We start from the raw sequence: 10910 nt of genomic DNA on the forward strand, positions 1-10910 counted from the left end.
GCCCGATGTACTACCCTGGATATCTGCCATCCAGGGATGATCAACACACCCGCCAGGACGACCAGCCAAGACTCCAAGAAGAGAGGCAGAGAAGATTACATTAGAATGCATGAATAATGGGGATGACTGTATTAAAGACCTTACAGATGTATTCTGGTCCTGCAAATGTATACCTATATCTGTTTAATCTAGTGTGTATTTTAAACTTGATTACAAAACAAGTGTGTCTCTGTTTTTAAGTGCGGAATGCACTAAAGACAGTGATTGATAAGGATGTCTTTTCCTCCTCCTCAAGGGTCAACTTACATTCTCCAGCTAAGTAAAGGATGTTAAAAGAATACCCAGCGTCTGGCTAAAAGGTTTTTTTTCTTATATATAATTGAAGTAAGAAAACCAGCTATTGACATTTATAACTTGTGTCATTTAAAGACTTTGTGGCCATTGATTGCCACTGCTCTATATATGCTCTGTCGAATGTCCTGCTGTACTGCATTCCTCTCAGGGTGAGGAGAACTCTTCCTCACTGATGCATTTTCATCCTCATCCTCCCTCCTTGTAGCGAGAGAGGAAGCCAAGGTCATTTTGTATACAGACTAACCACGCTGTACATGTGTTTAAAAAAAATAACACCATGGATGATGTTTAAGAACGATGTTTTATGGAATTGCTAACAGTAAAGGAGATTGACTTTATAAAGGATTATAACTAACAATACCTGAACCAAGTATAACGTGTGGGCCCAGTGTGTGCTCCCACACAGAGTAGGGGGTGCACACGGCCCTCCCCCTGTGTTTAGAAAGTAAAGTACTTATAGTATAAAAGTACTTCTACCGGGGGCTGGGTATGTAATCCCAACACTGCACGCTGATTGGTGCTGACAAATATACTGTATTATGAAAAAGAGGTGTTTCTTTTTATCAAGATATGACTAACGCAGAACTATAAGAACCCTGTTCTCGAGTACAGAAACGTCTTTTTTGGTCGCTCCTTTTTGCCTTGAAACCCTTTAACTATACCTGTAGACTTGTTGGAATAATTGTGCATTCTTTTGTATGACTATCTTCTTCACACTCTGTATTCTTCTTTTTCGAATTAAAACCAATTTTTAAAAAGGACCATTTCTTCTCTTTATTAAAACGTTTAACTGTGAGCTGTGCTTGGCTCTCCGCCCACTTTTTGTGATGATTTTTAAACCATAGAGGTTTATTATTGTTCTTCTGGAGAAAGATGACAAATACTGCATTCAGTATTTCCAGGCTTTTTTAAATCCTCAAACAAAAGTATCAACTGTTGTCTATCATGGTATATGTGTAAAGATGTCTATTTTTGCTCTAAGCGAGAGTGAAAGGGACGGAATTTTGTAATTTATTACTCAAAAAAGGAGGTATCCTGCCAGCAGACATTCGGTTATTTAGGATTAACAACATCTGTCAAGTGTCGTATTTCAAATGCACTGGATAAACTCATCAGTGACTATGACGTGACTATGAAATGATTATCATTGTTTGTTTGCTAAATAAAATATAGACTCTGCAACCCTCACCAAGCCTAGCAACCTTGCCAAGGAGGACAGAGCGAGCATCAGATACTCTGTGTTTGACAGATTCATGATATTAATGGGGGTCTGAAGGCTAAGCAGCCAAACCACCGGTTTATGGGTTTGTTGAACTAATCAGAGGGTCTGGGGCTTAATACAAGAACCCCTACAGCTGTAGTCTTAGAAGAGTTCCACTCATAATTAGGGCTGTCACTAACTACTTTTGTTATTGATTAATCAGTTGATTATTTTATCGATTAGTTGATTAATCATTAAACCATTAATTTACCAGAAAAATCTATTCCAATTGAATATTTCAAAATGTTTAATGAGTATCCTCATCCTTTTTAGCTTTAGATAAAATAAAAAAGAACTATCAACCAGAGAGATTATTACCGGCCATAAATAGCTTTTTAGTATATTTCCATGAATTATTATATGTATTGTGTGCTATGGTAGTGCTTGTGCCAGCACAGGAGATTTTTTATAAATAGGCTATAATTATACATATTTAAATCAATATCTTCCTTTTGAATAAAATAGGCTCAGGAATCAGGATTGTTAAAGCTAATTAGCATAATCAATGTGAAAAAGAGTAGCATATAGTAAATGTATGCACACACACGAGAGGGAGAATAGCTTATAGACTTACTGATGTTACACTATTTTTGCTAATGAAGTGAAATATTTATTATCATCAACTATCAGGGTGACAATATTGTCACAAGGAAAGATGAAATTAAATACCTGGGTTCCATCCTAGAGGCAAATCTTTCCTGTGACAAAATGGCATCCAATGTAATCAAAAAGGTCAACCAACGAACAAGATTATTGTACCGGATCTCCTCTCTGGTAAACAAGAATATCCTGAAGACTCTGGCAGGAGCACTCATTCAAGGGTACTATGACTATGCTTGCACCTCATGGTACCAAAGCACCTCAAAGGCACTAAAAACAAGATTACAAACAAAACAAACTGGTCAGACTACTGCTTGACCTTACTCCTAGAACCCACCTCACCCCTGCCCACTTTGACAATCTAGGATGGCAGAGTACAGCAACTTGCAATGGGCCTGGTCTACAAGATACACTACACGACTAAGGTACCCATGTACATGTCAAAATACTTCCCAAAGGTCAGTGAATACCACGACCACAACACCAGAGGGAGTTCCACAAATCATGTTCAACCCAGATTAAACTATGTTTTTCTATTTTTAATAACGACTCAGAATGATTTATACAACGGCTCATCTTTTGTCCTTTAATATTTTCCATAACACACGTTGCGCATGTTATGACTTTGAGCGTCTGCCATTTCCACCGCAAAAGGCACATACAATTAACAATACCACACGTCGAACATGAATATGCAAATTGACTACATTTACTCGTCGAATCATGACAGCCCTACTCCTAATGTATGTGTGGCCCAGTGTTAAAAATGTTTCAGTACATCATTACAGCTATATCGGTCCAACAATCATAAGAATAATATTTGACCTTTCTTTTGAAATGAAAAACTACTACCAAGAGCTTTTGACCTGCACAGAAGCCTCTGTGAGAGAGAAGCAGTACTAGCATAGACACAGTTGTCATTGACAACAACAGTTGTGTTTCTGTCGCTCTGAGGAGTGAGACAGACAGTGTGGATGTTCCTGGGACAATATGTCATTGGTATAAGAGTGAACACACATTGTTCTAGTGTTTTAAATACTGGGATCATAGGAACTTTCTGACCTCAGTATGGGGTGACCATCCAAAAGCCAAGCTAGTTAACAAACGTGGTGTGTACACTAGGGCTGACCTTCGAATATTTTTTTGGAATTCGAAGCTTCGGGGCCGAGATTCGATTTTAATTCGAAGCTTCGAGATAAAAAATTTTCTTTTTAGAAATATTTTATTTTTATTTATTTTTTATGTTGTGGGACTTGTACAGCACTTTGTTCAACTTTGTCAGTGCTGTAAAGTTTAAACCTTTTTAAATCTTAGACAAACAAAACACTTTGCTTTCATGAAATATTGTAAGCCGTCATTGGAGGCTTTATAAAAGCAGCACAATGAACACAAATCTGTCAGTGCCGAGTCCGACCTCATCTTAAATAACAAACAGCATTGCTTGTTGTAGTTAACAAAGAGAGGCAGAGTTGATTTTGTAAAAAAAATATAAATCATATATATATATTTTTTTTAATAATCAAATAAAATGTTCATATTCGAATCCCATGCCCATCGAACGAAGCTTCGAAGTATTTAAGACAGCCCTAGTGTACACACTGGAGGGGAAACTGCTTCTGGTAATGACTTTTATATTTTTATGTGGACAATAGTGATGTATTGAACTAATGTCACACATATTGTCAACATTGCTAGTAGGACATGTTTTTTACTTTCACAAGAATAAGTTTTTATTTTAGAGTAATGTTCCATGTATTGTCTTCATTTGTATTCTATTAAAGACGGTTGTCACTTTAAGTAGCCTTTTACACTTAGTTGTCTGTTTTTACTTTTATTGGATTGTGTATTGCATGGAATGTTGTTGTTGCCGTCAGGGGCGTAGCTGGGGGGGGGGGGGGGGGGGTAGCTTAGGATGATTCCAAGGGCCCAGCACTGGGGGGGGGGGGGCCCAAAAAAATTGTTTTCTTTTTCTTTTTTTTTTTACTAGACATCACTCAGGTGTATTATTGATGCTCTCATTGATACTATGTTTGTTTCTGAAGTGTGTGTGTGTGTGTGTGTGTGTGTGTGTGTGTGTGTGTGTGTGTGTGTGTGTGTGTGTGTGTGTGTGTGTGTGTGAGATATATAGAGAGAGAGGGGGGGCTTTGGTAGACTATTGCATTGGTCCATTCATTGAAGATGAACGCAATGCGACATCCTTTACTAGGCGTACCCACCAACAGTGCAGGTGCTGAACTGCTGATCCGAATGTATAGGTAAAAACTATATTATGCGTTTTCATCAATAAAAAAATGGCAAAAAAAATATTCGCTTGCGCGCTTACACGCGCGCGCATTAACTGGGGGCCTACAAATACATACTTTCATGAGGCCCAGAATCTGGAGCTACACCCCTGGTTGCCGTGCTGTCATTGAGATGTTTTGTTTTTGTTGTTTGTTGTTTTTGTTACTCGTGAAGCTACAAATATGAATTGTCCCACGCGGGATCAATAAAGTTGTCTGAATCTGAATGGATGTTTCTTTATATGAATTTATCATCTTTAGTGGTTTTTCTACCATCTAACTGCTTGTTACTAACTATTTTGTCGTTATTGTGTGTATATTGACAAGCAGTGTTGGGACTAATGCGTTACAAAGCTACTTTTAGCGGTAACTAGTACTTTTTAAATTCAGTAACTCCGTTACCGTTACTAAATGTTTCGTTACTGCGTTATTTGTATTGGTAGCAAGCGATAGCGAGCAGTCCTGACTCAGTCATGTGTGCGGAGAGTGGGGAGACACGTGGGCGTGTTTGTTTACAAACTGCTACTACATAATCGTTTCAAGACATTGCGTCGGTCTGAGAGAAGAATCAAGCATCGGCGGAAATACATTTGGACTGCAGTATTCTGTTGTGGATGGTTAAAACCTTTGTTTACATATTGTGGTGTGGATTAAAACGTTCGTTTCTGGACCCGTTTTCTGCCTGGCTGAAATCAAGCTGGCGGGCTCGTTCAGAAGTTGAACACAGCTACAACCTCCACCACAAGTCTCTGTAAGTAAGCTAGCTAATGGCTAATGCATCCTTACACTCAGGGGTGTAGCTCCAGATTCTGGGCCCCATGAAACAATGTATTTGTAGGCCCCCAGTGAATGCGAGCGCGCGTAAGAGCGCGAGCAGAATTCTTTTTGGCCATTCTTTTATTGATGAAAACGCATAATATGGTTTTTACCTATACATTCGGATCAGCAGTTCAGCACCTGCACTGTTGGTGGGTGAGCCTAGTAAAGGATGTCGCATTGCGTTCATCTTCAATGAATGGACCAATGCAATAGTCTACCAAAGCCCCCCCTCTCTCTCTATATATCTCACACACACACACACACACACACACACACACACACACACACACACACACACACACACACACACACACACACACACACACACACACACACACACACACACACACACACACACACACACACACACACACACACACTTCAGAAACAAACATAGTATCAATGAGAGCATCAATAATACACCTGAGTGATGTCTAGTAAAACATTTTATTTATGTATTTTTTTATTTTTTTGGGCCCCCCCCCCCCCCCAGTGCTGGGCCCTTGGAATCATCCTAAGCTAAACCCCCCCCCCAGCTACGCCCCTGCTTACACTACTGGCAAGTATTTTCATATCTTACCCAACGTTGCAACTTGCAAGGCGCTTATAATGAAACGTTCCAACGGCGACATCAAGGCCATTCATTCTACCTAGCGTGCACTTTATTTTCAACCTAGAACCTATGCTCTCTCTCTCATTCTCATTGATTATGTTACCAGGAAGGGCTCAGAGCCATCTCTCAATATTCATCATCAAACAAGACCTCATACAGGCAACCACGACTTTCTGATGATGGAACATCCATTCACATTTACTTGGGTCATTAGGTTGGATAGTAAAACATTTTTATCACATAACTTGTACAATATTTTAAATTAAATCTTGAATTAAAAACTTAATTGATCCCAACTCTGAAACATTCTCATTAGAATGTATGATTAGCTAATAATATGGATGAATTGTAAGCGTCAAGATAAGTGGGAAAGTGTGAATTGATGTCTTAGAAGTAACTAACTCAGAAGTATGAAAATTAAATATTACATTTTTAACCTACTTTGTATGAAAGGCTTCATCTTCTGAATGCAACATTTTTTTTTAAATGTTCTGCTGTTGACTAGAACGTTTAGAAAACGCCTTCAAACAATATGTGAAATAATAAATAAATAAAATATTGTACTACTATCCATCTTGCTAATATGTCTAATTGTCTATATGCACTCAGAGTGTAACACTCAAGCTTGATATTATTTGATTAACAATGCCACTGACCCTTAGCTGCCACAGATGACATGCTGTTCACAATCTGTAAGTCGCTTTGGATAAAAGCCTCAGCTAAATGACTAAACTGTAAAATGTGAAAATTCAAAACTTCATTGTTGTTGTTTATTTATCCTGATGAGTCACTGAGAAATAAATCAAATTGCTTTTTTCTCCTTTTTTATTTTTTTTTATAAACAATCCCTTACAAGGTCAAACATGTACATTCAGTTGAAAAGATTGCTCCAGGTAAAAAGTTGAGACCAAAAATACACGAAGCAAAAGTAGAATCTAAAATCGGGGAAATTCTTTAGGAAAAAATAGTGTTAAAACGGTTCAACCTTGAATTCTGGTTAGAAGGGTCATCTTAGAAATTACATTGAATCAACATTTAATAACAGCCACACTTTAGAAAAAGGTTATTGAACAGTGTATAATTATTACAGTATGTTTTCAGAACTGAAATGTCAAGATATTTTATTGGAAACATATAAAGTATTACAAAAATCCAAAAGGTACAGCTCCCCCCCCCCCCCCCCCCCAAATGCAGTTAAACAATTAAATAAGAAAGATGAACCCACCCATCCTCAAGTGCTTTAGGTTGATTATTTACCAATGATTCCAGGATTCTTGCTAGACAGGACAGTTTGGTCCATAGTTATTTAGGTCACATCTACTGCCACCTTCATGTAATGGAGTTACATGTGCTGTATATACATTTATAAAATGACTTCATGAACCTTTACTCTGAAACTATAGATATATGGGGCATTAGGAGAGTTTATGGTTTATCTATATACATTGATGATAAAGAGGGGTTTCTGAGACATTTTCACAAGTAAAAGCTGGGACCAATTTTTGCAGGATGTCCAGATTGTATTTTATTATATTGTTTTGTCAATCTGAAGAAGCAATAAAAAAACTTAACAAATGTAGTCTGTTAATCATGCCAGAGTGGTCTGGGACCCCCATGCCAAGCCTAAAGCCCTTCCAGGGCTTTGTTGAAGTCAGAGGTTCTGTGTAGGATTGTTAGTAACTGTCTAACTGTATATATGGCTGTTTACACTAGTAACTGTTTACCTGCATATATAACTGTCTCCACCAGTAACTGTCTAGCTGCATATATATCTGTTTCCACTGGAGGGCACTCTAGGCGGAGCCACTCAGGTACACCACCATGTGGCGAGTATATAAGTAGATGTTTCCTCCCACTTCTTTCTCTCCCCCCATGTCTCTCAGTGAGAGAAGACCTGTGTTACTGCTCTTTCCATGTGAATAAAAGAAAGCACGCCAGTTAAGGCTCAAGATAGAAACCATGCCTCTTGACCACATTATTGTCGCCCTATAGCCAAATTCTGTTAACACGCTTGTAGCTAGAAAACTGTCTAAGAATGGATTTAATCTGACTACCACCAAAAAGCAGACCTACCTCAGAATCCCTAAGGCTGACCAAGGTCACTTTGAAGCAGCAATACATGGAATTGACTGGAGTGATATACTATCGGGGACTGATGTAGAAACTGACAGTCACCTGTTCCTCTCCACTATCAAATCTACAATGGACAGCTTTTAGAAATAAAATCCAAATGTGTCCAAAAGGCACCATCCATAAAGTGTTCATTCATCCATCCATCCCTTGGATAAACGAAAATATAAGAAAGTAAATTAAAGAAAGAGATCATGCCCTAAAAATAGCCCTTAAGTCCAACATGGAACACAACAAATGTAGGTTTACAACCCTAAGAAATAAGGTGACCAAAGAACTGAGACAGGCAAAGGCATCTGTTTTTTTGGCATAATCAATGAAGCAAATGGAAACAGTAAGCTGATTTGGGATAATATTGTAATAAAAAGTGGGTTACACCACAAGCAGGAGAAACTGCTGTTTGTCAAAGACCTTAAATAATCAAATGCACAACGGGGTACAAAGATAAATCTTTATTGGATGGATGGCTCCAGGAGGTTAAGCCTCCCCTCCTCAACACTAACAGGAACCTGGGGGCCGCTGTCTGTCTGTCTTCATCACCGGTGGTCCTAACTGATCACGATCGATCCCTCCCCCCAACATCCAACAGAGTGCTGACACTGTAGCGAGGTGCTCCAACCCTGACATGAGAGTCCCATCGTCTTTTTAGTGTTCAGCGTCTCATTTACAGTGGTGGTACTTTGTCTCATTACTGTTGTTGAATAATGTGCACTGTCCCTATTCAAATAAATGTAATAAAAACTCACCTAGGGCACCAAATGTAACAGGGCTGGTGACTAAGTAGTTATCTTAAATGGTCAAAAGAAGCTGAAAGAGGTAGAATTGAAAGCCAGGTACTGAATAACTTTTCACCTGCTAAAGCTCATAAAAGAGGTAGAATTGAAAGCCAGGTACTGAATTACTTTTCACCTGCTAAAGCTCATAAAGTAAACTGTAATGGCCTGTTCAGGAGGCTCAATGGACTCTGATTGCTGTCTACTTCTATGACTTTCGACCAGTTGCTTTGACCTCAGTGGACATGAAGTGTTTAGAGAAAATAATTATCAATATAGTGAAAACTGATGTCAGCTGTTCTTTGGATCCTTTTCAGTTTGCTTATAGGTGTAATACAGGTACTGATGATGCGGCCTCAGCCTTGGTTCATTTTATATCTAAGCACTTAGAGGATCCTACATCTTATGTCCGACTTTTATTTGTAGATTTTAGTTCAGCTTTTAATACGATACAGCCGCACCTTTTAATTGAGAAGTTGAATGGGCTTAATGTCCACCCTCTCATTATAAAATGGTATCATTCCTTTTTAACTAACCGTACACAGCGGGTCAGTGTTAACGGCACTCTTTCAGAATCTAGAACCCTGAGCACTGGAGCTCCCCAGGGTATAGTAAGTTCACCTGTGCTTTTTACCTTGTATACGAACGAGTGCAGAAGCATCTATCCTAACAACCGCTTCATAACATTTTCTGATGACACTGCCATTTTAGCTCTAATTAAGAATGACAGTGACCTGTCCTAGCTGACTATTATTCGGAAATCCAGAGGTTTGTAAACTGGTGCGACAATAACTGTCTGGTTTTAAATGTTAAGAAGACTGAGGAGATGGTGTTTGACCCCAGAGGTGTTGGGGACCACAGGCCTGTGGTCATCCACACACAGTCAATCTCACAGGTCTCTTCATATAAATATCTTGGGATTTTTGTCGATAACACACTAACCTGGAACACCCATGTAGATAGCCTGTGTAGCAGACTACAACAACGACTGCACTTTCTACGTCGCCTTAGAGTGCATGGTGTAGATAAAAAATGTATGTTACTTTTCTACCAATCTTGGTAACCTGTCTGTACAATTAAAGTCCAAACTGGTCCGTCTGATGCAGACTGCATGGAAGATCATAGGGGTGAAAGGTCACCCATCCCTGCAGTCTATTTTTGAACAGGCTACTCTAAAGCAAGCCAATAGAATAGTCTCGGACCCCTCCCACGTCTTACATGCCGAGTATGAGCTACTGCCCTCTGGGAGGAGGTTTAGAGTTCCACGCTCTAGACTAAAATAGGTTTAAAAACTCCTTTATTCCGATCTCAGTTAAACTTTTAAATAGTGCCAGATAGGGCGGCTAGGTGGTGTAGTGGGCAAGGCACTCGCCACCAATGTGGGGACGCTGGGTTCGCGTATTCGAATCCAGCTCTCCACATTGTTTTCAGTTTAGCTGGTCGTCCGCAGTAATACACATTGGCCGTATTACGGGGAGGGAAACTGAAGGGTGGGGGATCGGACGTTGTGGACAGCGACTCCTACAGGTCGGTTGGTGCGCCTGCGCAGTAGAATCAGGAAGTGTCGGGGGCAGCGTGAGCCTCCCACGCGTTACTCCTCGCCACTGAGAGATCGAGCTGCGCAGGTGAAAAGATGCGACTGCTGTTACCTCAAGTACCGGAGGGGACTTGTGCTATGTATGACTTAGTCCACATTGCAGCCGGCTTGTGGGAGGCAAGAAACAGCGTCCGTGACAGGGGAGGGTTGAATTGGATGATACGAAATTGGGATGGGAGAAAATATAGAAAATGGGAGAAAAAAGTGGACCAAAAAAAAAAAAAGTGCCAGATAAAGGGCAACTATCGAACGGATATTTGGTTGCTATATTATCGTGTATATTATAATATTAATATTATATTATTTGTGTATACTATTCTAATTTTGTGTTGCCAGACATCCTGCTGTGCAGGTACTTTACTGTATCTTTTATATTGTGTATTGTTTGGAGTCAGTTGTGCTGTGTCATGTCTGTATGTATGTGTCTGTGGCTGTAGTGGGCATCGGCATATTTAGACCACTATCACTGGGGCACATGCCC

Source organism: Notolepis coatsorum, assembly GCF_963971535.1.
Source record: "Notolepis coatsorum genome assembly, chromosome: 2".
Classification (NCBI taxonomy): Eukaryota; Metazoa; Chordata; class Actinopteri; order Aulopiformes; family Paralepididae; genus Notolepis; species Notolepis coatsorum.